At 35.5% G+C, this 27,196-nt stretch overlaps 1 long non-coding RNA gene across 1 annotated transcript; it reads right to left on the bottom strand.

Annotated features, from left to right (window-relative positions):
• Positions 1-1,240: 1,240 nt before the first annotated feature.
• Positions 1,241-26,787, bottom strand: LOC108709923. Its single transcript, XR_001934714.2, has 3 exons — positions 26,231-26,787; positions 21,573-21,660; positions 1,241-1,708 (listed from the first exon to the last, which is right to left on the bottom strand). It is a non-coding gene; the product is annotated as an uncharacterized LOC108709923 (long non-coding RNA).
• Between the last annotated feature and the right edge of the window lie 409 nt (positions 26,788-27,196).

The raw sequence follows: 27,196 nt of genomic DNA on the forward strand, positions 1-27,196 counted from the left end.
TAAAATCTGAAATTGAACAAGCACTCGTTTTACCATAAATGAGCGTCACCTTTATTTTAGTTATACAAATCAAATAAGCAGACAAAGTTGAAACATAAAAAACCCACAATTCTTCATCTTTGAAGTGAATGGTTTGACTTGAGCATCACGTGCATCTTAAAAAGTGGCTTCATCTTTAAAGGGGCAGTTTACATTTAAGGGGCAGTCATCTTGTTCAACAGGAGTAAGATGAATAGGTTTGTGGTGAACATCATTTTTGCCTATTGTTTTAATCACAAATATATATGCATTTTATTTGTCCTTGAGCCGAACAGGGAAATTGAATCTTCTCCATGTTTGGTTATTGCAAGGTAGATAATTAAGATTACTAGTGACCAGACAATGGCAGTTAAGGAAATAATGGCGACGGGAGGAAGTTAAAATCAAATTATATACCTTGCAAGAACCAAACATGAAGTATCCTCAGTTTCTCCCATTGTAATCATGAAAAATCTAAATAAGGGGTGTATACGGTTTCTTTAAGGTAGCAACATATGTATTGCATATTCTAGGAACTTTTCATTTGGTCTTCATTTTTTTTTTTTTTTAAATAGTTTAATTATTTGCATTCTTTAGCCTCTTTTCAATGGGGCACCGACCTCAGATAGCCAAAGGGAAAAAACCTATTGACCTGTAATGCTACAATTCAATTACTTCTTTTTATTAGTTCTTATCTTTATATGCAGGCCCTCTCCTATTCATCTCTCAAACCACTGAATGGTTGCTAAGGTAAATAGTAACCAGAAAGCTTATGAAACTCCAAGCTGTAGAGCTCTGCTGAACAGAAATTAAAAATTGTTTCGGTATATCAGACATCTTATTCCTATTAAGTGAATTAACTTACCCCCCCAAACAATGTAGGTCTCTATAAAAAGATATTGCATAAAACAGCTCATATGTAAAATCCTGCTTCATGTAAATAAGCCATTTTCATAATAATATACTTTTTTAGTAGTATGTGCCATTGGGTAATCATAAATAGAAAATTGGCATTTTAAAAAAAATAAGGGCCGTCCCCTGGGATCGCACGATGCACAGTGCACACAAACATACCAACAAACCATACATGTTAGGTCACATGAGCCAATTAACAGAGAGAGTTCTGTCTTTTGCTTCCACACTTCTTTCGTTACAGTTAGAGCTGCAGTATTTCTGGTCAGGTGATCTCTGAGACAGCACACAGACATCACTAAATGGTGGTTCAAGGCAAGAGATGTAAAAGGGCAATATTTACTTAAATATATATACCAGTTTACTAAAATAAATTTAATATGTCACTTAATATGATATAAACGGTCTGTTGCTTAAGTATTCATTTTGGGGGTAGTTTTCCTTGAAGTATAATACACAGCTATGAATAGGAGGAGATTTGCATTGGAACAACAAGTTGGGGGCCACAGCAGCCGGTTCTGATCCTTGAGATGGACCAGCTTTACTCTAGCAGCACAGTTAATATTGGGACCATTTCAACTCCAATATTTACGTGCTGCTAAAGGACTGCTGGCGACAACACACGGATAATTCTCTTAGAAATGGCGTCCACTTGAGGGGAGGAAAGCCTTGTGTTTTGGCGGCAGCACAGTATGGCCTGCACCTCTGTGTAACCCACAAACCATTATGTGCTGCTACTTTACTTCAAGGTCATTTAACCACATTGTCTTTCAGTGGCCTAGAGATAAAAAAATAAATACAATTAATCACCACACACAAGAAAACAGATACGTGCACACACACTTTTTTTTTTAATCGGCAGAGTTTTTTTAAAAAATTTTTTTTTTAAAGGGTTTAAATTTGATTTATCTGTTAATATTTAGTAAAACATTTTTGCATATGGCCACACAATCTATCCAGAAAGCCTGCATATTTAGCTGATAAAAATATAATTTCTTATCTATAGACTAACAAAGCAGTGCCCTCTAGTGTCCATATTTTAATTCAGAACCAAGTAACAGGGAAACATTTATTTTACAGACCCTGATTTTAAGTTTTCCTGCATCTTTTTGTGATCCCTCCAATTTATAATGGTTACTTTTCCCTGATTTGACATCAGAATGCTGTCCTGATGTTCTCAGAGAAGGCCGTTTGTCCTCTGTGAATGTTGGTGAAATTAAAATACTAAGCAGCTGCATATTTTGCCAAAGTTCTGTTTGTAAATGCTGTGTATAGGCCAGAAGTTATAACTGAACTAAGAAACACAAAGGACTACACGTTATACAAAACCAGCATCGTGATGCAAAACCCACTTCAAGAACAGTGATGCCCATAGGCTGGTGGACAAGAACTCCATATTTGCCATGATCCTAAAAGTCCCATTGATTTTAAAACAGTGGACAGTAGTGATGAGCGGGCCGGCCGAATATCTGCGGGTCAGACGGGTTCGGGCCAACCTCGCACCTCTGGTTGGGGGCGGGTCCGGGTTGAGCTCTTAGTCCTGCTCTCCCCCCCGCCACCTTGCACGCGCGCCTTATCGCCCCGCCCCTTTTTGTGACATCGGTGGGTCAGAACGGGGCTATAAAAGGAACCTTGAAGTCGCGGGTGGAGGGAGGGCAGGTTAGAGTCGGTAAAACCCGACCCGCACATCACTAGTGGACAGCTTTCATGCTTAGCTGAACATGAACCCCTTATGCAGTAAAAATGGCCGTGACCAATAGCAACTAATATGTTTACATTCAGAGGGGCGATTAGTAAATGCTACTACTTGATTAGTTGTTATGGTGATGAGTGGCACATATACAGCCCAAATGATTCATGCAAATCCTGCAGGGAGGGCTGGGATGCATTCAAATTTGTTCCAGAATTTTTTTAGCCTGACTTTACAGGGAAATTATGTAATCCAGGAAAAAAAAAAAAAAAACATATCTGAACAGCATTATCAATCAGAGACATTGTCCCATTCACTTTGATTTTCTAATCCCTGGAAATTACACACGCACATTTCAGAATTCAGTTGTCATAAAATATAACAATCTATTTTTAATTATATTTCTTAAATATACATGGAGAGAGATATATATATATATATATATATATATATATATATAATATATATATATATATATATATATATATATATATATCTATATCTATATCTATATCTATATCTATATCTATATCTATATCTATATCTATATCTATATCTATATCTATATCTATATCTATATCTATATCTATATCTAGATATCTATATCTATATCTATATATCTATCTATGGAAAACCCCATGTGTGCAAGAATGCCTACACTAAGGGGCAGATTAACAAGGGTTGAATTGAAAATGAGTTTTTGTTATGGACAAAACTGTCAAATTCAATTAGGGAGTGATTCAAATTAGATTTGAGTTTTTCAAAAAATTTCGAATTTCGAGATTTATCATACTCTGGCCCTTTAAGAACTCCAATTAGACTATTTGCCACCTAAAACCTACCAAATTGCTGTTTAAGTCAATGGGAGACATACTTGTTTGCAGCCTTCCTGACATTCGAGTCGATTAAATTGAGTTTTTAAAATTCAAATCAAAATCAATTCAGGTTTTCGGGTCAATCCTATTCACCAGAGTTTAAAACATTCGATTTTTATAGTAAATTTCGATTGGTCAAATTTCGAGTTCATGGGAGTTTAAAAAATAAAAAACACGCAAATCCAAAATTCAACCTTTGATAAATGTGCCTCTCAATATTTAGCGTATGGAGATTCCCCACTTATCAAAAACCCATAGCATTACAACACAGAATTTTAAAAGCGCTCATCAGAAATACATATTTTAGAGTGAAAAGACAAAATACCCACAACAGTAAGTTCACATGTATTGCATAAAACTACACATTTGTAGGGATTTAAAATGGGTATATATTACACCAAACTGCAAAGCTTTGCTAAAATTATCATTTATAAAACTTCTGAAAATCACAACAAACTTGCCATTTTCAGCATCTTATTTCCAACATGACATTAGGTACGAATATAAATATCCTAAATATGAATGTCAGGGGGCCTTCTGTGTAGTATCTATAGGATTACAGTAGCACATAGAAAAAATAATTTAAATAGAGCAGAACCCTCATTTTACAATTTCATGGGACCAGGAAAAAAATGGTGTAAAATCAGGAAAGTTCATTGAAAAAAATTAAATAAATAAAAATAAACCCACAACACTGGGGAAAACTTTAAATAGTGAATATGAATTTTCATGGCTGACACTTCCTATAAACAAAGAGCCCCTTACAGCAAGTTTTTTGCATGACAAATTGATATATATCTTTTTAAACTACTTTATGAAATTTGTGAAAAATTATACAAAATTTAAAAATCAAGTTTTATGTGAACAATTGCCGGAGATTATTTTATTTACAGATGCATGATTACATACCATACAGCAGTGCAGGCATTGCATTTTTGCTTCTGGCCCTTTCCTTCCCACAGATTTAAAAATAAAATCAATCAGATCAATGAAATACTTATTTTATTAGTTTAGGGTGATTCTAGCACATCCCACTGCTTCCCTAGTGTGACCAGTACCTTGTAACTTGTCACACTGCAGGATTCCAACTTTACAGGTATTGATCAACTGTGCAGGATTAAAAATACAATAAAATTACAAAAATCAATACAATTAAAAAGAAAACAAGACAGTGTGATAAATATCTAATGTACCAGTCATGCTGCAGAAAAAAAAACTTTGCGCAATAAAGATACAAAAACAAACCAAAGAAAGGGAAACCGTGTGTGTAGACATGTTGCATATGGATGTGTGCTCAAAAGTGTACATGGAGAGAAAACTAGGATCCATTATCTGGAATGTTTTAGGGCCCCCCCCCCTCTTACTTTGGATCACCATACCTTAAGTAAAAACAATGAAAAAAAGTAAACATTAAATATGTTTTGTCACCAATATGGAGTCATGTATTTTACACACTTTCCTTATTGCAGATAGAAATGGGGGTTGTTTGCTTATAGTGATACGAACACAAATTTTATTTTTAAAATATTAACCTACAGTAAAAATTACCTATGTCATGTTGATCATTTTTCGCTCATAGGGCTGATTCTGTAAGTGATTATTACATAAAGTTCCTAAACCTGACCCTCAACCCGTCTTAAAGGACCAGTAACATCAAAAAAAAATTTAAAAAAAAATCCGTTAGTATACCAGAAAAAAAATAAACACCAAGACTAATTAAACTTTAAAATCGCACAGCCTTTATTAAGAAATAACTTAACGAAACTCCGCTTGCGCTCCTCTTCAGAAAAGGCAACACAGTGACGATCCATCGTGCAGCACTCGATTTCTACTCCCTGGCTATTTCCTATACGGAAGGCAGGGAGGATGGATCGTCTTTTCTGAAGAGGAGCACAAGTGGAGTTTCGGTAACTTATTTCTTAATAAGAACACTGCGATTTTAAAGTTTAACTAGTCTTGGTGATCTTTTTTTCCTGGTATACCAACGAATTTTTTTTGATGTTACTAGTCCTTTAACCTGTCAGAGTTTCGAATTCTATCGAAGCCCCCTCATAGAGGTACAGGGTAGTAAGAAAGGTAATGTAAAAGCATCAGGCAAATACATTTACGGCAAAATTATCAATACCATTCAAAGACAATGTTATGATAGATAATTTTATTTTCTGATGCCAGTATCTCTTTAAACTGCATTTTGGGAGATGGTCTTGCTGTAATGCAGAGCTTTCTAGCATAATAATATATACACACAATATATATATATATATATATATATATATATATATATATATATATATATATATATATATATATATATATATATATATATATATATATATATATATATATATATATATATATATATATATATATATATATATATATATATATATATATATATATATATATATATATATATATATATATACACACACACACATACACACACATTACATAGCAGCTTATAAGCCAATGCAGTCTGCATCAATGAGCATTATTAACATATCTGGCACTGCGACGCACAGATGAACCTGTTCAGGTTATAAAGTGTCATTACCAGCCATATTTAATTGTTGTGTGTTAGTTGTCCTTTAAGCTTTAACGGTCTATACTTTGCATGCATCTAGATGGTAGATTTTATTTATTCTTACTTTTGTTGTTGTTTAAAATGACCTTTAATGTAATCCATGTCTTTATATGTATTACATAAAAAGAAACAAAAACAAGATAACATGCACACGGGTCATTATCTGTGAAAGCTTGTACTGACTCAAAACCAAACTACTACAACACTCTAGTAAAGTGCATGGAATTATTAATAGTTAGAGGCAGATAATGTGGTTACTGTATTGAAGAGAATAAGATGAGCGTATGATAAGTTACATAAGACATGCACACAGTTCTTGTATTGACAGACTGCTTGTCTATTCACTTGTCCTCCAACAGAGATTAGGTGGTGGGAGGTGTGCTGAGCAACAGAACATCAGTAACAGCTATAAATTCTGCCACTGGTCAGAGGATTCATGTATTAAAGGAAAACTATACCCTTCAAACAATGTAGGTCTCTATAAAAAGATATTACATAAAACAGCTCATATGTAAAACCCTGCTTCATGTAAATAAACCATTTTTATAATAAACTTTTTTAGTAGTATGTGTCATTGAGTCATAAATAGAAAATTGCGATTTTAAAAAAAAAAATAAGGGCCGCCCCTGGGATCATAGGATTCAAGTTGCACATAAACAAACCATATATTTTAGGTCACATGAGCCAATTAACAGAGTTCTGTCTTTTGCTTCCACACTTCTTCCTGTTACAGTTAGAGCTGCAGTATTTCTGGTCAGGTGATCTCTGAGGCAGCACACAGACCATCACTAAATGGTGGTTCAAGGCAAGAGATGTAAAAGGGCAATTTTTACTTAAATATTTATCAGTATAACAAGATTCTTTAATATGCCACTTAATTTGATATAAATGATCTGTTGCTCAAGTATTCATTTTGGGGGTATAGTTTTCCTTTAAACACACTGAAATGCACCAACAAACTGTCAACAAACTGTTAAGGATAACAGGTATTCTAAACTTTTCATATAATACACTGTAGAGAACAGTCTAAAAACGTGTTGCAAATGTTGTATGAGTAGGAGATCTGACAAGCAAACACATTAAAAAAAAGGACATCAACCCACCCAAATAACTATGTAAAATTGCTGAGTGTTCTTCTTACAACTAATGCAATATAGGATTGTTTTTTTACAATTCACATTAACAGTTTTTACAAAGAAGTAAACTAAGAAAAAAATTCAGCAAAATGACAAAACCTTAAAAGGAACAGTAACCACAAAAAAATGAAAATATAATGTAGTGTTGTGTAAAATTGGCGTGTTTCTGAAGCTTATATAAACAAGCTGCGGTGTATCCAAGGGGGCAGCCATTCAAGCTGGAAAAGTTAAAAAGGCACATGATATCCATAAGATATAGTAACAGATAAGTTTTGTAGTATACAATGGGATTCTTCATAATTTATCTGTAATCTACCATGTGTCCTGCTCTTGAATGGCTGCCCCCATTGCTACACAGCAGCTTGTTTGTATAAACTTTTGTAGTGTTTCTGAAGCAAACACAGCCGTTTTTCTAGTGCTGCACATCAGTACATTATATTTTGATTACTTTAGGACCTTTTCATTTTTTGGTGTTACTATTACTTTAATGTACTGTAGGGTCTTCTGAGCATTATCTGGTCCGTTCGATCACTCCTGTTACATTAAGTCATTTTTTTCCTCACCAGGACTAGACAACAGGGGGTGCTCCTGTTACATATTTATATGAGCAGTATAACACTGCTGATATAATGAATTAAAAAAGAAAAAAAACACAACAAATTGCAAAAGTGCTCGAAAGAGCATAAAGCTTATGGATGGGATTATGGCCCCTTTAAACGAACAGCAACACCCAAAAAAATAAAAATAAAAAGTGTTTTAAAGTAATTAAAAAATAACGTCCTGTTGTGCTGCACTGGTAAAACTGGTGTGTTTGCTTCAGAAACTCTACTATAATTTATATGAACTTATCGGTTATCTACTGTGTATCCTGTGTTTGAATGGCTGCCCCCATGGCTACAGATAGCTTGATTTCTGAAGCAAACACCCCACGTTTGCCAGTGAATAGCAACAGTAAGTTACATTGTCATTCCTTTAAAACACTTTATTTTTTGGTGTCCACTGTTCCTTTTAGGGCAGAGACACACGTGGAGATTCGGGGAGATTTAGTTGCACAGCGACAAATTGCCTATTCTTTGGACGACTAATCACCCCGCAATGCCTTCCTGCTGGCTTAAATCGAAATCGCCCGCGGGATGGAACTCTGAGCGCTTTGTTTTCTGAAGTCGCCCGACTTATCTCCCCCGCAATGCCTTCCCGCCGGCTAGAATCTAAATCGCCCGCGAGATGAGTGCCAACGTGCTGACGATTTAGATTCTAGCCAGCGGGAAGGCATTGCGGGGAGTCGCCCGAAGAAGAGGCGATTTGTTGCTGGGCAACGTCTCTCCCCGTGTGTCTCTGCCTAACATGAAGTCACTGTTGTCTTCAGTCTGCTCTAAGAAGTTGGTATATAGGACACCTGCCTTTAATATACAGTAGAACCCCCATTTTACGTTTTTCAGGGGATCAGAAAAAAAAATTGTAAAATCCAGGAAAATGTAAAATCAGGAAAATGTATTATGCATAATTTATAGGTGGGACCACAAAACAACTTTAAATACTTTATGTGGATTTATAGACAATCCTTATTTATGTTTTGCAGCAGGGAGTGTATGTATGAAAAAGATCCAATTATTTTTCACAAACAAATATTTACTTAAAAAAAAAAAATTTAGATTAGAAAAAAAAATGAAAAATTCAACAGATAAGATTAAGCAGCTGTGTGTCTCCAGCTGGGACACGATGCATTTCATGCAGCCACAAAGCTGAGTATTTTGCAAGACAGCAAATCTGATTTGTATATTACAGCTACAAATGAACATTTGCATGTTAAAAACAAAACCTCTTAATTCTTGCCATAGTAGCGTTTAACAACTTTTGTTTTTAATGTATAAACATGCATTATGAGCGAGTAGTTAAAGTAATATAAAGATCAGGCTTGCTCTTTCCAAAATGCTGCCAACTACTAATGATATAGAACACACCGTAGCAGAAAAGTACAAATGGATTTATAGCTTAATTGTAATTTATTAATTTACCAATTTATTAGTTGTTTTATTAAAACAATCCAAATGGGCAGATCATTTAAAAAATTAAATACCGGTGTTAAATCTACTTTGGTGGTAAAAACCTCTTCTACCCCACAATATTCATTAAAAACCATCCGTACACAAACACAGATTAAAAAAAAAAGATCAGTTATCCAGAAACCCGTTATCCAGTGTTTAAATTATTTTCTAGTAAACAAGGTATGACGATCCAAATTACAGAAAGATCCATTATCCAGAAAATCTCAGGTCTGTAAGAGAAATCTCACAAATGAATAAAGGAGCAGAAAGCAGACAATTTCAACTCCCTGAGGTACCAATACAATTTCAAAATGTCTAATATGTTACAAAACATTCAGAATTATTGAAAACTCGCATAAGTGCATGTGTCACAATATGGCCCAATCTAACAACACGGGTGTTAAATTGCATCTGCATTAATAAATCATGCACATGTTGAACTCACGTGTTGCATGCATGCGAGGCTTTTCTAATGCAGAAATGCTCACAGAAAGGACAAGATGACTTAATTGCATGTTGCACATTGCTAAACAAGCCTTGTACTTGAGAGTATTTACTTATAATTTATAGAATTTTGAAAATGGTCTTATCTCTTTATAAATATGCACACAAATGTTAACATAGGCCCTTCTATATGTAAAAAGTCACTGATCTCAATTAATATTTAATAATAATAATAAATAAAGACAGTGGTGTAACTAGATGTTACTGGGCCCCACAGCAAATTATTTTTTAGGCCCCCAAAATGTCTAGAGATGGACATATTTTACCAACATTTATTGAAATTGTATACCAATTAGGGCCTCATGGGGCCCCTATACCTCCTGGGGCCCCCCAGCAGCCGCAGGGTCTGCTTCCTCTATAGTTACGCCCCTGAATAAAGATTTGAGAAGAAAAAAAAAAAAAAAAAAAAAAAAAAAAGACTGCACCATAAAATAAATACAGGTATGGGATCAGTTATCAGGAAACCAGTTATCCAGAAAGCACCGGATTACAGAAAGGCCATCTCCTATAGACTCCATTTTACCCAAATAATACGATTTTCTAGTAGACTTAAGGGAGGGAGAGAGGGAGAGAGGGAGAGAGGGAGAGAGGGAGAGAGAGAGAGAGAGAGAGAGAGAGAGAGAGAGAGAGAGAGAGAGAGAGAGAGAGAGAGAGAGAGAGAGAGAGAGAGAGAGAGAGAGAGAGAGAGAGAGAGAGAGAGAGAGAGAGAGAGAGAGAGAGAGAGAGAGAGAGAGAGAGAGAGAGAGAGAGAGAGAGAGAGAGAGAGATTCTTTAATACACCAATTAATATGATGTAAACTATCTGTTCCTTAAGTGTTCATTTTGGGGGTATAGTTTTCCTTTAATAAACCAATTTCTTTTTTTTTTTTTTTTTTGTGTGAGGGTGTTACAAGACTTTTGACTTATTCTACAAGTCTCAGTGACAGACCTCAGGACACCCACCGTCACACTGCAAGATTTTAGGGCCATCATTACCTGGAAGTTAAATTAACCTAGAATTTAGTTTTTTCTTTAAACAAACGAAACACAAAAATGTATGTGTGTATAATTTTACTTGTACAGTATAAAAAACACAATAGTCACTTCTAAATGAAATGTTCATATTTGGTTATAACTAGTCCTTTCAGAATATTCCCATCTTCTTGCAGACTGGAACTATAAAAATGTCATTTTGACAGCTGTCATACAATGTGGAAACGAAATAGTTCACGTGTTTTTGGATTGAGGCAGAACGGACACACACACAGATGGCTTTTTTAATGAGAAGGTGCCGTGTATAACTGGGTCATTTCAGGAAAGAAGGGGTTAATGGGACTGAAATGATCACCAGCTGTAGTATATATACCGTATACACAAACTCACACTGTAAAAACAGCCAATTTGATTATTAGGCTTGAGAATTTGGAAGTATTTTTGGCAATCGTGTTCAGCCTTAAACCGGTTTAAAACTGTGAAAGAGCTTAATGCTAGAGCATGAAGGTGTTACATGCCTGTCTCCTCACTTTTACAGCAAACTCAATACTGTGTTGCGAGCTATGACACAAGCTTTTAAAGCAGAGACATCATAAAGTCAGCCTTTCAGACAAGAACGTGTGCTCTTATAATTAGAGTTGTAGAGGGAATAAGAGAGAAGTAAATGATGGGGTAGAAATGCAGTTTCCAGTTCAGCTTCAATACACGCAGCAATAGTTAAGAGTCTCACAGTGCCTTGTAATATATTAAGAGTTCTATTTAAAAAAAAAAATTAGGAAGAAGGTTTCCTAAAATGGATATTAGCATACGATGCATTTCCTGTGTGCAAAGGGAGGGAAGAAAAGGAAGAGAGAAATAAACAAAGTGAGCTTTGGAATACACTGCTCACACTCTGCTGGAAGAGCCTCACAACACAATCATTTGGGATGTAACATGTTAAAGCAGGAATAACAGTGTTTTAACATTTATATCTGCCGTTACTTTGCTGCAATAGTGTGCCAAACAAAAATAAACACATTCATCACAACTTATTTGTTCAGAAGCAAATACATTAGAAAGTGGAAACAGATTATTATGAAAACTTCCTTGAGGACAATGATTTAGTAAAAATGATAAAAAGCTAATTCATTACAACTTTACCATTCTTTTCTTTTGAACACTTTTTATAAAGTATCTAAAAGACCTAATTTCTATATCCCACATACAATTCACAGTTAAAGAGGATTTCAGGCAATGTTCATCTCCCACCTGCCACAGGACAAGGCTTGCATTATTACATAAAGAGTGAAAACAGGGAGGTATCTGACAGGTCTCATTTAATGCCCCTTGTAAGAAGGTAAGAGCAGCCATGACACCTTTATAATAAGGAGGGTGTATACAATGTGTCAGCTGACCCATGCCACTTAAAGAGACAGACCAGTTTTAAATACCCTTTTATACTATACACTGTTCTCTATAAACCAATACTGCCTCCCTAATATCTATGCCCGATTCACTGGATGGATACATATATCTATCTATCTATATCTATCTCTATATAGAGATATATAGATATATATATAAAAAATATCTAGCATATCTATCTTATATCGATCTATATCTCTATCCACTGCTTGCCTCACTCATTTCTAAGCCTGATTCACTGGAGATTATATATCTATCTCGCTCTCTATATCTCTATCTATATATCTCTCTTTCTGATGAGTATCCGCACTCCAAGGCTAATTTAGATAGGAGGGGTGCACGGTAATCTTGTATACACCAATATTTTCCAGACCAGCATTCCCTTTAGTATAAAAAAAAAAAAAAAAAAAGGATCCCCCAATGGGCACCGAAACGTTGGATATTGATACTATGCAACAATAAAAATATTGTTTTTTTTACTAAAGGGAGTGCTGGTCTGGAAACACACACACATATATATATATATATATATATACACTGATCGTTATTGATGGAGAGAATATATATATATATATATATATATATATATATATATATATATATATATAGAGAGAGAGAGAGAGAGAGAGAGAGAGAGAGAGAGAGAGAGAGAGAGAGAGAGAGAGAGAGAGAGAGAGAGAGAGAGAGAGAGAGAGAGAGAGAGAGAGAGAGAGAGAGAGAGAGAGAGAGAGAGAGAGAGAGAGAGAGAGAGAGAGAGAGAGAGAGAGAGAGAGAGAGAGAGAGAGAGAGAGAGAGAGAGAGAGAGAGAGAGAGAGAGAGAGAGAGAGAGATATATACACACATATATATATATATACACACACACATATATACACACACATATATATATATATATATATATATACACACACATATATATATATATATATATATATATATATATATATATATATATATATATATACACACATACACACACATCCATCTTTTAAACCTGTACAAATAATTACATAAAATTTACTGTTTGGAACAATAAAAGACAGTTTGCTCTTGCAGAGTTAACTTTTTGTTTAGTATCATGCTTTTTAAGGGAGGGTGATGGCAACTTGCATCATCTTTCAGCTATATCACATCTATAGGTCCCATATAAATAAATATATATATATATATATATATATATATATATATATATATATATATATATATATATACACACATACACATATATACACACATTTATTTTTTTAAGTGTGTGTGTGCAATCTGATGAAACAGGAAAGCAGTTGCAAAAGGGTTAAGGAAAAACCAAAGCTGAAATACTAGGCACTACTAAGCAACTTTCGTAGGAAAGCAAACAACATTTTTATTTAATGTGTTCTACAATGCAGGAAACTGCTCCTGACCTTACCATGCAATTGCCAATATAACTGAGAAATAGCGGGTATTTATTGTCAGACAGTCGTAAAGCAATTAAATAGTAAAAAAAGATTCCCAGCACCCGAAGCTTTCCCTTCCTAAACAAGCTCTGAGGGAATATTTAATAGCATTCTAAAAAACAGGGCTATATTACGGCAAGCAGACAGTGTTTAACCGTGTTCAACCTGGGTGTGGTTACAGTCCACTATACACTATCGAAGGCACTTGTGTTGATACTGCAGCAGAGTTATGTTAACCATTACAGGTATAGGTTCTTAATTCATTTTAGCCCAACGGTCTGACTTTAATGTAAAGCTTGCTTTATACATGGAGGCAAGGCCAACAGAACCATGAGCCAGTGATCCCTATTATACTTTTATCAAAGGACTGTGGGGGCAGAAAGTGAAGAACTTGAATGATAGGGGTGGCAGGGAATCATGGACAACACTTACTTTATTTATTTCATTTATAAACTTTAACCCCTTCATTGCTCTATGATAATAAAGGGATAACATGTAAAACAGCAGGCTTCCAACTGTCACCAGCAAATGAGCAATTAAGTTTTAGATTTCCTAGGAACTTTGGGCTTGATGATAAATATATCTGGGGGTGTCATTGCCAGTCACTTCTAATATATAATCCATTTCCTACTTGCATACCAATACACTTGCAAGAAATCTTCAGTATATCCAATGGCAGGTCAGGAGGATGGAAGTTGTATGGTAACTCTTGGGGGGTTATTTATCAATGTCCGAATTTATCTCAATATTTTCTGCTATAAACTACGATCAAATCCGCTCGGGTTTTTTACACTTATTTATGATTACATTTCCCGAAAATTTGCTTTGTGGGAAAACATCAAGATTTTCTTCATCCGATTTTCCCAGAATATTCACCCGAAAACTTCAGGGTATTTGAAGAAACCCAGCGCACATCAAAAAATCATTGGGACTTCTACCATTGACTCATATGCAACCTCGACAGGTCTGATATGCCGGATTTTCAGATTCTGATTTTTCCATCCTCAAGAGTTTTAATAAATTCAGAAAAATTCGTGATTTTTAAAGTCTGATTTTATATTTGGCTAATTGGGTGAAATAAATGAAGCACAATTTAAAAAGATAAATAAATATACATGTTTATGCTAAGCATTCATTATTGATTTTTTTAAATGTGTATTTAGCTATAAAAACAATAGTCACATTCAGTACAACTGAAAAACAACACTCCCTCACCTAACTCCTCCAACAGTGGAATAGGCTATAAATTAATCTACAAAAGTCAATTTTTTAAGTAGGAATAAATACATTTTACAGAATAATCGTGCTTTTATTTTAAAACAATGCAACATTTTTAGCACATTCTAATTCACTCATCCCAATTTTAAAGAGCAATCTATTGTAAATTTTTTTTAATAAACATTAGCTTATAATTTCCAATTCACTCATCCCAATTATAAAGAGCAATCTATTTTACATTTTTATAAACATTAGCTTATATTTTTATACAGTTTATTTTGTGCCAAGCAAGTGTCTTAAAATAATATTAATATAAGGTGACACTAAGGGGGTTATTTACTAAGCTCAGAATGCAAAAATTACGAAAATTTTTTGATTATTATTATTTATTTATTTATTAAATAAAATGTGACTTTTAAAAAAAATCACGAATTTTTCCGAATTTATTAAACCCCGAGGATGGAAAAGTCAGAATCTGAAAATCTGGCATCTCAGACCTGTCAAGGTTGTATATAAGTCAATGGGAGAAGTCCCAATGATTTTTTTTGATGTGCTCTGGGTTTCTTGCAATACCCTGAAGTTTTCAGGTGAAAATTCCGAAAAAATTGTGAAATGGTATGGAAAAATCTGAAAAAATCATAAAAGTCGAATGGAAAAATCCCCAAAAAATTGTGAAAATCTGTTTGTTTGTTTTTTTTCGTGCAAACCAAATTTTCAGGAGAATGTAATAACAAATAAGTGTAATCTGAATGGAGTTTGTAGCACAAAATATTACCCCCTAACCCCCTAAGCAGCACACTTGCATAAAATACACCCACTGCAGAAAAATAAGAGCAACAAAATGATGAACTGAACAGCAGTTTCGGAATATTCTACAGCTTTTCTGTGGGTGTTTAGCCCCCTGCATGTGTCAAATTGCCCCTAGGAGGCAAAGCACATGAGCAATAAATAACTGCTTGGAATGTAATGTGCAGTAATTCCCTGTAAGAATCCTCAGCAGTGAAAACAAAGGCTGCTGCATTCAGCATTCTTGGGACATCCTTAGTATTACAGACATGTGATCTATTACAGGGGTTTTGCAGATAATGGATCTTTCTGTAGTTGGCTCACCATACTTTGTCTGCTACAAAAAATATAAACATCAAATAAACCAAATAGGGATGCTTTGCTACCCATATAGATTCATGCTGCTTGGGTTCAAGTACAAGGTACTGTTTTATTATCTCAAAAAAAAAAAACTGGTGATGTAGGTCCCGTAATTCTACAAAATTTCTATATTCTATATATTCTATATAATACAAAAAGGTAAATGTTATAATGCACCATTTTAAAAGTCTGAAACATTATCTTATTTAAGTTTATTTTATAAAACAGCCAAACCCCTGCCCATTTCATAGCACACAGGCCAAAATGTGACTCCGTTATTTAAGGCTAAACGGATGGGGAGCGTACATGGGTCTATACACAGTATGGCAGTCTTTCTATTGGTCCGATCATTTGGGCAAAGAGACTAATAGAAGTGCACAATGTGCAATAAAACTGCACCTTCTCTGCACCAGCTAGCATGGTGTACTGGTAAATAAATGTCAGATCTGCCCACTTCTGGTATTGACCAACATCCACTATAGAACCGGACCCAAGGACCACTTGGTCAAGAATTGTGCCACTTTGGAAAGGAACCACTTTATGGAAGTGCAGCCCCCCCATTGTGCAACCTGAAATATAAATGTTATAAATGAAATGTAAAACGGATGTGTATGCTATGGAAATACAAACTATAGTTTGGCTACACAGTAGCTTGTTTATATAAACACAGGATACACAGTAGATAATAGATAAGCTCTGTAGTATACAATGGGATTTTTCAGAACTTTCTCTACTGTGTATCCTCTGCCTTTTCTCCTTTTCCAGCTTTGAATGGCTGCCCCCATGGCTACACAGTAGCTTGTTTATATAAACTGTAGTAGAGTTTCTGAAGTAAACACACAAATGTTACCAATGCAGGGAAACAGTACATTATATTTTCATTATTTCAAACCACTTTCATTTAATGGTGTTACTGTTCCTTTAAGGTCACTCGGTTGAGGATGGAATAGCAACAGAGATGAAAATGTCAAACTACCAGGATGTGTTTCACGAACATTTTTTTTTTTATTATTATTTTTAGCTTTGTTCCCCTTTTTTATTCAACATTTGCTTAGACCAAATTTAACACTAACAAGGTTACTAACAGGGCACTACAGAATCATGAAGCATTTACTCTCCACAAGACCAACCTTAAACGGGTGGTTCTCCTTTAAGTTAACATTTAGGGGCATATTTATCAAGGTTCGAATTTCAAATTGAAAAATACTTCGAAATTCAAAAAGACCAAGACGAAGTTTTTTTTTTTTGCTCGAATATTTCAATCAAATAGGTCTGTATTCGGCTGAATTCGAATTGTACGAATTCGATTCTAAGTCCCCCCCCAAAAAAAACTGACTCCAAATGGTTCTAGGAGGTCTCCCATAGGCTTAAACAGCAAATCGGCAGGTTTTAGATGGCGAATGGTTGAAGTTGAATTTTTAAAGAGACAGTACATGATAAATTTGTCTATTCGAATTTTTGAAAAATGTTTTCAAATTCGAATCGGATTCGGACTATTCCCTAGTCAAAAGTACATGCTCTGAAAAGCTACAAATATATTTTTAATACTACTTTTGATTACTCATCTTTCTATTCAGGCCCCCTCCTATTCATATTCCAGTCTCATTTAAATCAACGCATGGTTGCTAAGATTATTTGGACCCTAGCAACCAGATAGCTGAAACTGCAAAGGGTAGAGCTTCTGATTAAAAAGCTGAATAACTCAAAAGCGACAAAAAAAAAAATGAAAACCCAATAGCAACTGGTCTCAGAATATCGCTCTTTACTAAAGGTTAATTTAAAGGTGTCCAACCCCTTTAAATTTAGAGAGAACACTGGTTAATATTTAAAATTGGGCTCACCATATATTGCTTTAGCTCCTACATTTCTTGTAGAATGCGTAGCACAGTTTATAGCATATGGGAACAAGTTGATAAGTAGGAGAAATTTCCATCCAAGACCTACAGAAAGTGGTGTAATTTAGCCAAATCCCAAATTAAACCTGAATTCAGCTTATCCATATAAAGCGTTTTAGCTCTACCAACTACTGTACAATTCTAAGCAACTTTATTTTTTATAGTTTTGTAGTTATTTGCCTTTTTCTGCTGGCTCTTAAGGCTTTCAAAAGGGGCTTATGTATTCTATAAGGCTACCTATGTACTGTTATTGCTAAATTGTATTACTTGTCTTTCTATTTAGGCCTCTCCTATTCATATTCCAGTCTCTTATTCAAATCAGTGCATGGTTGTTAGGGGAATTTGGACCCTAGCAACCAGATTACTGAAACTGGAGAGCTGCTGAATAAAAAGCTAAATATCATACTAAAAGTTAATTTAAAGATGAACAACCCCTTTAATTCCCAATGTACTACCAGACACTTCTATGTTGAATATAATGCAAAAGAAAAATGCCACAAATTACTTCATATTCCTCTTCACTAGGGATCAGATCTAAAAACAGCAGCACGGGTGATTTGTGGTCTTGAATACTGCCTCAATGAGCATTTTATTTGTAGAGAGAGAGAAAAAAAAAAAAAAATCACCAGTGCCAGGGGTTTCACAGGATTTCAATTGATAGATGTCAGGCTAAAAAAAAAAAAAAATCAAGCCTAATTTATCCAGTCCATTTAAAAAGGTGTTTTGCTCTCCAAGACCCTCAAAAAGAAAAAAAGAAGAAAAAACAAGAGGCCTTGTGTGACAAATATATAAGAAAATTAACTATCCTAACAAAAGAAACCCCCCCCCTCCCAAAATAAATAAATTGAAATTTAGTAGTTCTAGACCTTTTCTAACATAGGCCATTTTTTTTTTACTATTATTATAAAAGTGTACAGAACCCTTGAGGAATTCTAGGGGGCATACAAATAGTCACATCTAGCCAGCATACCTCTAGTCACACAACCCTTTAGAAATGGTTCTCAAACCGTAGCCATCACCAACAGTGCAATTTCTGCATATGAAACAGAGAAATTAAAGAGATATTTTAGATACTACAAGTATGGGACCTTTTATCCAGAATGCCGGGATTTTCCGGATAACGGATCTTTCCGTAATTTAAGTCTATTAGAAAATCATTTAAACATTAAATAACCCCAATAGGCTGTTTTTGCTTCCAATAAGGATTAATTATATCTCAGTTGAGATCAAGTACAAGCTACTGTTTTATTATTACAGAGAAAAAGGGAGTCATTTTTAAAAATTTGGATTATTTGGATAAAATGGAGTCTATGGGAGACATCAGCAAAATGAAATTCAATGATTGACGTGTGAGTTCTGCACCACTAAGCAGGAATTGGCATAGGAAAGGCGAGAGAGCTGCGGAAATTTTTACGTTTGGTCTATGGGAGACAGCCATTCCGTAATTCGGAGCTTTCTGGATATCGGGTTTCTGGATAAGGGTACCTATACTTATAAACTATTGAAACAAAAGGTACACTCGTTTAGTTAGAAAGTTCACACTTATATGCAGAAAAAGCTCCCTGGCACAGAACAGCATGCAAATGTGATTTAGAGAACATTTAAAAAAGATAAATTAAACATAATGGCTGGCTATCAACATTTTTTAAATATATTTTTAAAAAGTGGCAGCTTATTTTACGGTGCTGTACAATGTAAGCGTGTATAGTTCATAATTATATATATCTATATCTCTCTATATCAAATGAACATGTTGAATGTTCCATTATCTGGAAACCCGTTATCTAGAAAGCTCAGAATTACAGAAAGACTGTCTCCATTAGACTGCATTTTATCCAAATTTAAAGAAAAAAAAAAAAAAAAAAAAAAGGATTTTCTTTTTCTCTGTAATAATAAAACAGTCCCGTGTACATGATGCAAACTAAGATATCATTAATTCTTATTGGAAGCAAAACCAGTCTATTGGGGTTAATGTTTACATTTCTAGTACACAAGGTATGAATATCCAAATTACAGAAGGGTCTGTTATCAAGAAAACCCCAGGTCCAAAACATTCTGGATAACAGGTCCCATACCAGTGTATATATAAAATTAAAATACAAATCTTGACAAATACACAAAGACAATGCAAGGTCTAGAGCTTACAATTTAAAAGGTTCTTTCAGAAACAAGTGCTAAGTATGATTGCCACCTAATTTGCAAAAATACCCCTCAAAAACGAAATATTACGATACAGAAAAAAGTTGACAATTTTACCTCTTTTATATGTGTAAAAAATAAAGGAAGAAAATCAGAGTGCTTTGAGAAATCTGTTACACCGCTTATATTGGGGAGTATCAGCTTGCAAACCTTGTAACAGGAAATGGGATAGATGATGTTTAGCAAGAAAGTAACAATCAAGTTTATTTTAGATGCAATTGGCATTGTAGGGAAAGGGGATGAAAGCCACTGTCCAAAGTACAAGTATTTCTGTCAGCATACTGACTGGAAAACACTCAGAAGGAGCACACAACTAACAATTAATGTGAGGTGATAATCACGCAGGCGGCTGCCCATTAAAGTCTCCTTTGTATAAATACTCAAAAAACAAAAAAAAGTGTATAGCACACTCTGTATATAAAAAAAACTAATTTTTATAAGCCAAAAAAGATGTAGGATTCTTTTTTTGTGTATATTTTGTATCCTGAGGATACAAGGATACAGAATTTATGGTCTAAAACGCGTAGGGCAAGTGACTTGACTTACTTATTTTGGGCTTGTAAAATGTTGACTTCTTTTATACAGAGTGTGCTATGTACTTTTTTTTTTTTTTTTTTTTTGAGCATACTGACTGGGTCATATAAAAATACGTCCACAGGTGTTTCTCAAGTGTGTTTATACCAGCATTTCTCAAGAAAAGAGTCAAACATTAAAGAAATTGGTGCACTATGCCATTATAAATCATAAAAAGAAAAAAAAAAAAAGCGTCCAAAACAATTTAAATGAAAGGAGAAAAATACTCACAGTTCACCCCAGTCTATGGGTGCAAAAATCTGGAACAGCAAAAGGTTGTGAGTTTTCTCCAGACATAAAGACCAGAATTAGAATTAAAAATTCAAATAATTAGGACATACAAGTGACCGTCTAACGCGTTTCATGCCTACTGGGGCACTTACTCATAGGCTCAAGAAAAGAGCTCAGATTCTATGAACGGACATAAAAATTATAAAATAAATATACACACATATACAGGTATGGGACAGATTATTCAGAATGCTCGGGACCAGAGGTTTTCCAGGTAATGGATCTTTCCGAAATTTGTAGCTACATACCTCAAGTCTACTAGAAAATCAAGTAAATATTAAATAAACCCTATGGTTTTAGTTCCAATAAGGATTAATTATATCTTAGTTGGGATCAACTACAGTTTTATTATTACAGATAAAAAGGAAATAATTTTTAAAAATCTGTATTATTTGATTATAATGGAGTCTATGGGAGGCGTCCTTTCAGTAATTCGGAGCTTTCTGGATAATGGGTCTCCGGATAATGGATCCCATACCTGTATATGCTTGAGAACAGGGTCTCATTTCAAACCAAAGGGTTAAAGCATTAAAGTATCAGACGTGTATATAGTATATAAATTTTAAGAGCTGCTTTTCCTATTTATTATGTATTTAAATGTATTTTAGATGCAGTATCTAAAAACACACACTGATATCACAACACAAACTATTAAATATGACATTGGAACTCACAGGTTAAGTCAGCTTGGCAGGAATTGCTTTGTGAAGCCCCGAGACAATGCCCTTCAACAGTTTCAGTTTTTGTTGACGCCCAAGATATCTGAAATTGAGGGGGGGGGGGACACACGTAAACAACTAAGACATACAACAATTTTAACAATTTTACAAGAGAGTTGAGCAGAACTGATACACACCCATGTTCTATGTGTTAGCCTGAGCTTTATGAAGTGAACAGCTTAAGCAGTTTAACTACAACAGTAAGATTCAACCCCACCCCCCTCCATCACAAAAACCTGCTTTATATATTTAAAGGTCAAAGCCTGCAATAAAAGTGCCATGTATTATAGCATGAAGACACTCAGCAGATTTCAGAGAACTGGATTCAGGGTTGATCCAGGAACATGGGTGTAGGTCATCATGCTGACCCCTCATTTTGTCTGGGGGGGGGGGGTGACGGGACACTGGACTTTCAAACAGTGACCTTTTTCCCCCTTACACGAGCATATTTGATTGGAAACACCTGGGAAGTCAGCTTATAAACATCCCTCCCATTATATAAAATTAGATTACCCAATGAAAAATGGAAAAATAAAATGGCATTCTTTAAAAATTAACAAATGGCAAATACAAGAATATTAGTGGAAAACTATATATATATATATATATATATATATATATATATATATATATATATATATATATATATATATATATATATATATATATATATCTATATCTATCTATTTATTTAAGAAGCTATTTTCTTGTGCGCCAAGAAAAAAAGAAACAAGATTTTTTCAAAGTTATTAGAAACAGAAAAGAATTACACATTATGGACAAATGTTAATTTGCATTTTTCCTAATCATTCACAATAGGCACCACTGCAGAGAATGGAGCTTATAGCGGAATGGGCAGATGGAAAAATCCAGCCATGGACATTCATTTTAAGCTAAACTAGCTAGCTGGTTAAATAAATATTAACTACAATGACCTCTGGTATACGGTTAAAGAAAAAAAAAAAAGAAAACTAAGATGCATAAATACATTGTATTTAATACAGGCCCAAATCATTCTTATGGCTGCCCTCCTACCTTTACACAATGTTAGTTGTTCAAAGAAGAAAGGGCTACAGAATCCAATGCTAATGCATTATAGGCCCCAATGGCATCAAATGGGTTAAATCACATGAAATTATTGCACTAAAGAAGCTTTTTAGCCAGTCAAAAAGTCAGAAAAGAATACTATAAATGACAACAGTACCTGGACATATTGATTAAAACAGGTTATGTATTTAGCAGAATTGCCATTTGGCTTAATTCTGCAGCAGCATCTCTCAGAACTAATTAATATCAACACTACTAGCAATTAGAAATCATGCTTCCAAGTCTTAAGTGCATTCAAAAAAAAAAGAAAAACATTTAAATGAAATAAAGCAAAAATAACAAGTTTTCTGCATAGCTAATGTAATGGCAAAACCAAATATGCTGGTAAATTTAGACTACTGACCCAAGTGAGGATATTTTAGTAGGTTTTAAAACCTTAAGCTACACCACCACTACTACTACTACTGCAAAATGCACTTTTACATTTAGGACTGTCATATTAAATATTCTCATGAGCATACACACAACAGTTATGCAATTTAAGTGTTACTAATAGAGAACTCTGATGATTAATTTGTTACACCATACACAGTTTCATTTTGTCTAAGAACACTCTCGCTATTCTAATCATTGCAGGGGCTCCTTCCATTCCCTCCAGCTTGCTTTTTCAGGAGACAAAAATGACAACTTTAAACTTGACACTATCAATCAGATAGATCACAAGTGAAACTGATCAGACTTATTCTTTACTATTGGATTTGCAGGGCACATGTATGGGCTCTTATAGATAAAAGAGCTGGGAGGGGGGGGGGGCAAGTTACAATTTATAATAAATATTTAACTTTTTTTCTTTACTGAAAGGGATTTCAATCAATATTTCTGCTAAATAAAAAGCTTTTACACAGTGGCAACTTGCACGGCGGAGCCGATCAGAAGATCTAAGCTTAACCACACCCATCAAAACACACAACAGGCTCGTAGCAGCAGTCAGAGCAGACAGCACCGTGCCACATAGAACAAGTTTAGTGAGGTTCAAAAGTTCTATCTAGCGTGTATCCCTCAATAACCAACAGGGATCACATACTGGATACAGATGCAGGTGTGGCACAATCTGAAAAGGTACATTTAACAGTCCATGCACCTGCACCAACACCGATTTATGGACAATCTCAATTGGCAGCTTACTAAATAAATGTCCTGCTCTATAAAACAGCTACTCAATATCTTACAATGAAAACTGCCTTTATTGCATTATTTTATTATCTCCAGACTCCTGCACCCAGGCATGTAACCTTGTTTAAAATATATATATATAAAAAAAAAAAATTTATATATATATATATATATATATATATATATATAGAGATAGAGATAGAGATATATATATATAGAGATATATATATATATATATATATATATATATATATATATATATATATATAGAGATATATAGATAGAGATATAGATATGTAAATATGATCAGCACACACAATGAGTGCACCTCTGTCTCAAAGAATTGAGTGCTTACACTAGCACTTATATATCCCTCCTATATATCCATCTATCTACCCATCTATATCCATATCTATATATCTCTCTCTCTCTATCTATCGTCTGTAAGGAGCATCTTTGCAATAGATAGATAGATAGATAGATAGATAGATAGATAGATAGTAAGATAGATAGATAGATATTTTTACAATGCAAAAGAAACAATGTTCAGAAAATTCAGCATGGGACAAATTGCATTCATGAACACTGACTAAACTCGAAAAATAAAAAACAACCTACACAATCCCAACTAAATTAAGTAATAACAGAAAACTGTAGCCTGTGCATTAGATGTACATGTAATTAATTCATGAGCATAAAAAGGCACAAGCTGACTCCACATACACAAAGCAGGAAAAAGAAAACTACGACTTTCCTTTCAGTCCAAATGTAAAGAAAAAAGAAGAAGCAAATAATGTATTTTTAAAGGGTGAATGCAGTCATTTTACACCTCCAAATGATGTTAAACTGTTAAAATCTGACAATCCTATGAGAGGGGTGAGGGGGGAAATAGTTTACGAGGAAGGATACACTGTCCTCCGTGTCTGAGAACACTAAGCTCCATTTGGGTCACAGAACAAATATATCATAATGATCTATATAAACGAAGACACAAACAAATGTACAGAAAGCAACAGCCAACCTATGAGCCACAGCAACCATGGTGTTGAGAATAACAAAAGAATAAAAGGGAATTTTTTTTTTTTAACTGTGTATTACACCTAAATGACAAATACATCAAATTTGCCCAGCAGACGTCAAGTACATAAGTGGTGTATAAAAAGTGATAACATTATGTGCTATAACTGTCCCATTAACCCTACAATAAAAGTGGAGGGGAAAACCTAAGTGCCACAAATTTACAGAAAATTGTGCAAAAGAAGGGCTAACGTTTCTACATAGGAAATTTGGATCCAATCAGAATTGGGAGGGTAACATAATATTGAAGTTGCTGACTTGACGCAAATCTGTCCTTTTCGAATAACAATTTAAAAAAAAAAAAAAAAAGTTATTATGTATGAAACAAGATGGCACTGGCCTGCATTATAAAATAGCCCTAATGTGCAAAGGAGCCAACAATGGAGCAGATCATGTTAGACAGGACAAGGAAGAGACAAGCCCATATATGTCATTAGATTATATACACAAACCTATATATTATTATTATTATACACACACATACCTGAGAGGCAGGAGATTGCAGCTTGAGTGAGTCTGGACAGACACACGTGTATATAGTTCTAGGACTACATTATAATAGAGATGTGCGTAGCCAGATTTACGCATGCTCTTAATAGACGTTCGAAAGGTTTAACCCATTCGAAGTTTAAGGAGGAGATACCACTTCAGTACAATGGAATTTGCACCCCTAGTTTAGCTGTTTTAAAGTGGTACATCCCATAAGCGATGCTGGGGTAGAGGGGGCACCCCATTAGGCAGAGGGGGGTGTGTGCGAGAGTGAAAGTAGACCTTACATGTGTACAGGCTTCGGAGCTGGACGAGTCACTTCTCGTTCGTGGGGCAGGTGACAGACTGGAAGGCGCAAACAAAGCTGGATACAGCCGCTAGATAACGCAGAATAAAAATCCAGACCTGGACGTTCCATTATGTTCTGCTGGGGGGGGGGGGTACCCCCTCCATTCCGCGCCCTCCCGTTGGTTCCTGAAGGTGACAGTAGCCCCCTTCTCCCCTCCTCTCTTGGATGTTAATGACAGATCCCACCCACTATCCAACTCCCACATCCCCCAGTCCCGCTCAAACTGACAAATTCAAAAAACTGGAACCCGAACACCCCGCCAACACCCCAATAACCACTCGGGGGGCTTCCCCTGATTTTTTAATATTTTTTCCCGATTTTTCCTGTACTCCTCGGCAGGTGTAGGATGCCCAACACGTCACTCCCACCCCCCTGAAGTGCGCGGAGCAGATACAATAGCTCCCTCCACCGCCCCTTATACAGACACAAGCTTTCTCACTACCCCGCACAACTCGGCGCGATTATTCCACTCTCTTACCTGTTTCTGCTGCTCCGCTGACAGCGATCACTGTGCGTTGTTTTTTGAGGCTCTCACCTCCCACTCCCCGTCCATCTCCACTCCCCTCGTCCTCCTGTCCCCCCACCCCCTCGGGAGACACGAACATCCCAGCCGCACCGTCTATAGTTCCACGCATACCCGCCACAGCTCCCTACCAAAGTGTACGGTCGAGTCATGACTCGAAAATGGCGCCGAAAGCGCAGAGCTCCTCATTCAAATACGTTAGAACCAACCCCGCCAGCCCCAGGGCATGCCGGGAACAGCTCCGGCTGTCAAGGAAACCACGCCTACAACCGCCCACTGAGCCACACCCCCTCTCACTCGCTAGAGTCCGAATAACTGTCTAACCCAGTACCCCAGCTTGGCAGTTTCGCAGCAAGTGTACCCCGCGTTTATATGGCCATTTGCACGAGAACTGCGCATTTCCAATAGGAGAACGATGAATAATATAAACACAGCGTATCTCTCGAAGTAATAGTTCACACAGGAGACGGCAGGGGCCTCTGTCAGACGTGCGACATAATAGCGCACGAGTACCACTAACGATACATATTACTAATTATAAACACATGAGAACTTTGTGTGTAGAAAGAGCGTGTCTGCTCCCCACAGCTTGCTGTCTAACGTCTCATATTTTCTACACGTATTCGTCCCTCACATGCCAGTGCCAGCTTCTTGTATAATGCTCCTCAAAATGCGTCAGGATAAACGCAGTGGCATTTATATATATATGATACCACAACACAAGGTCCCTGTGCTCCCTAATTCAGCTATTGTAACTGCTACAGCAGCTGGCTGGATACACACACTCATGTCCAGGTTTACTGCAGTCACAACACACCACAAGATAAACACTTCTCTCATGTATAATATCCCCAGAATATATAGTATAAATACAACCCAATTCTACCTCAAAGAACACCAAATGACTAATGTAGTAGGAGC

The sequence above is a fragment of the Xenopus laevis genome, chromosome 2S, assembly GCF_017654675.1.
Source record: "Xenopus laevis strain J_2021 chromosome 2S, Xenopus_laevis_v10.1, whole genome shotgun sequence".
Lineage (NCBI taxonomy): Eukaryota > Metazoa > Chordata > Amphibia > Anura > Pipidae > Xenopus > Xenopus laevis.